Source organism: Lethenteron reissneri, chromosome 61 (genome assembly GCF_015708825.2).
Source record: "Lethenteron reissneri isolate LAM-NWPU_2019-01 chromosome 61, ASM1570882v1, whole genome shotgun sequence".
NCBI lineage: Eukaryota > Metazoa > Chordata > Hyperoartia > Petromyzontiformes > Petromyzontidae > Lethenteron > Lethenteron reissneri.
This window is the reverse complement of record NC_083839.1, coordinates 1894158-1897886: the sequence shown is the minus strand read 5'-3', so window position 1 is coordinate 1897886 and position 3729 is coordinate 1894158.

Below are 3729 nucleotides of genomic sequence, written 5' to 3'. Positions count from 1 at the left end.
ATATGATGTAGCTACTACGTATGATGTAGCTACTACACGTGTAGTCATGGATTCGATCCAGATACGACACATGTAGTAGCTACTGCACATGTAGTAGTGTAGTAGCTACTGTACATGTAGTAGCTACTACTGCACACGCAGTAGTAGCTACTACACATGTTTAATAGCTACTACGATAATCCAGCACTGACATTCGTACATTTTTACTCTGTAGGCCTCCGTTACGCCCTAGCAAGCGACGGGTGCCAGCAGACACGGCAAACTCAAATAAGACAATCATTATCTCTTAGGAATTTCCATTATCGAGTCTCAATTGATTCATTGTTTTTCTTCTCTCTCTCTCTTTGTCTCGTCTCCGCCTCTGTGCTTTTAATGACGAGTGCGCATTTTGGACAATTTGCTCGCGATAGCGAGGAAGGTCAGGAGGAGGGAACGATGTCTGGGTCACGAGAGATGTTAACTGCCTCGCCTGGTGTACAGGAGGGCGTGGGTTCGATCCCGACCCTGACGCCTGCTGTGTATTTGGAGTTTGCGTGTCTCTCTCTAATCATCATCATCACGGTGGCTAGGAGATGTTAACTACCTCGCCTGGTGTACAGGAGGTGGTGGGTTCGATCCCTACCCTGACGCCTGCTGCTGTATATTTGTAGTTTGCGGTGTCTCTCTCATCATCACTGTGGCTAGGAGATGTTAACTACCTCGCCTGGTCTACAGGAGGTGGTGGGTTCGATCCCTACCCTGACGCCTGCTGCTGTATATTTGTAGTTTGCGGTGTCTCTCTCATCACCACGGTGGCTAGGAGATGTTAACTACCTCGCCTGGTCTACAGGAGGTGGTGGGTTCGATCCCTACCCTGACGCCTGCTGCTGTATATTTGTAGTTTGCGGTGTCTCTCTCATCATCACGGTGGCTAGGAGATGTTAACTACCTCGCCTGGTCTCCAGGAGGTCATGGGTTCGATCCCGATAATAAACATCGTGAAGCCCGCGAACCAACTAGAGCCCGCGACTTTTTTTCCCGTGGCCTCTCTCGATACGGCTTCAGTCCAGAGGTCGCAAACGGGTTTTGATTCCTTACCCGTACCCGTACCTGGCCGCACCAGGGTCGCAAACGGGTACCCGTACCCAGCCGTACCCGTACCCTACCCGTACCCGACCGGGTACGGGTAGGGTACGGGTATCGGGTACCTGATTGCGACCTCTGGGATGAAGCCATGTTGCAGGCGCGGGTGGGTTGATTCTAGGAACTTGAATTGTGAGAAGAGACAAGACGTTGGGAAATGAGTGACAAACGGTTACTCACCAGTGACTCACGGCCTACCCGTACCCGTACCCGGATGCACCAGGGTCGCAAACTCTCCCACTCACTCACCCACCCACTAATTCACCCACTCACTCACCCACTCACCCACTCACTCCCCACTCACCCACTCACTCACCCACTCACCCACTCACGAACTCACTCACCCATTCACTCATCCACGCACTCACCCACTCACCCACGCACCCACGCACTCACCCACCAACCAGAGGTCGCGAACGGGTTTTGATTCCTTACCTGTACCCGTACCCGGCCGCACCAGGGTCGCAAACGGGTACCCGTACCTGGCCGGGTACGGGTAGCCGGGTATCGGGTAGGGTACGGGTATCGGGTACCCGGTTGCGACCTCTGCTTCAGTCCTTCTCGATACGGCCCAGCGGCCTCTTTCGATGACGCCCGTGACCTCTCTAGCCAACCCCCCTTCTGAAGCGTCGGCCGTGAAAGCGACAGCTGAACCGTCGCTTTCACCACGACCGCACTAATCGGGTATTAGAGGGGAGGTGTGGTGGTGGGGGGGAATTAAATAAAAACAATTTAAATCCGGTAAAACAAAATCCCGTTTCTAATTTTAGCGGGCCGGCCGTGGTAGTCTCGTATCCCTTGAGTGCAATGGTCGCTTGTTATATTGCTGGAGCGGTTAGTTTTCGTGTTTGTCTGATGTTGTTGTTGTTGGCGAACGCTGAGGAGCTGTCTGTGTGGTCATGTTTGTTTGGGGTCAGCCGAATCCCGCCCACCCGAGTTCGATTCTCGCTCACGGCCACCACCACCGCCAGTGACGATCGTCCGAACCGTTCCTGGGCCTCCCCTAGGTCGACTCAGCCTCAAATTAGTACCTGGTGTGTCGCAAACAAAGCCACTGGGAAGACAAAGGCGGCCGGGCGTGGTGCTGGCCGCCCAACCCCGAGTGAGCCGTGCCGGTCTTCATAGGGTGCAGCTCGCCAACAGCACTTGCCCCAACAGTCTGTTGTTGCTACACGGGGGACCTTTGTCTTTGTTTGGCCGCCCAAGCCAGGAGGGTCGATAGTTGCTGTTCGGCGCGCAGTTAGGCAACGCCTCCCCCCCTCCTCCCGTGTGCTGTAAACTTTCTAACTCTCCACTCCATCTCATCTCTCTCTCTCTCTGTACTGCCTCGGTCGCTCACCCCACCACCACCACCCCCTCACAACCCCCCCCCCCTCCTCCTCTTGTGCCGACCCTGACGCTCCCGTCTCACTCACTCATAAACCCTCTATCCCCCACCTCTTTTTTTTCTTTCTTTTTTACGATCAGAGGAAACAAGAAGATGCTCGGTGTAGTCGGCACTTTGCTTCGTTCATCATTTCGTTTTTTATTAATGCTTTGCTTTATGTAACCCCCCCCCCCACCCCCCTTTTTAAATGAAATATTTCACAATAGATTTCACTCTTTGCTCCTCTTACCCGTTGCCTCTCTCTCTCTACCCCCTCTCTCTACCCCCCCTCTCTCTCTCTACCCCCTCTCTCTCTCTCTACCCCATCTCTCTACCCCCCCCCTCTCTCTCTAACCCCCTCTCTCTCTCTACCCCCTCTCTCTAACCCCCCCTCTCTCTCTCTCTACCCCCTCTCTCTACCCCCCTCTCTCTCTACCCCCCCTCTCTCTCTCTACCCCCTCTCTCTCTCTCTACCCCCTCTCTCTACCCCCCTCTCTCTCTACCCCCCCCTCTCTCTCTACCCCCCTCTCTCTCTCTACCCCCTCTCTCTCTCTACCCCCTCTCTCTACCCCCTCTCTCTCTACCCCCCCTCTCTCTCTCTACCCCCTCTCTCTCTCTCTACCCCCTCTCTCTCTCTCTACCCTCTCTCTCTCTACCCCCCCCTCTCTCTAACCCCCCTCTCTCTCTCTACCCCCTCTCTCTACCCCCTCTCCCCCTACTACATGTCTATGTTCCCCCGGTGTTTTCTATGTAATATTTGTAATATTATGTTTTTTTTACATTATCTCTCCCCCCTCATTAACCCCCTTTCCCTATCATGTCGCTCCCCTCTCACTCATAAACCCTCCATTCCCCCCCCCCCCATCTCTCTCTCTCTAAAACCCCGTGTCATCTCTCTTTATCTCCATAAACTCTGTCACTCTCTGAAAACCAGGCCCCCCCCACCCTCTCTCTCTCTATCTCTCTCATACCTATCTCACTCGCCAGCCCTCGTTCTCTCTCTCACCCTCTGCGCTCTCTCAATCTCTCTCTCTGCTTGCTCTCTCACAGCCCCCCTACATCTCTCCTCTCTCCACGCTGCGGTCATCGCGATCGTCTCTTGCCCTGCGAATGCATCGTCGTCTTGCAAGTAGTCGCAGCGGAGGGCATCCGAGGATGCCCCTTCAATATCTGAAATAAGAATTTGTAAAAGTTCCCCCCCCCAAGAAAAATCTCATCCCTAGAAATGTCACGTGTTGGTG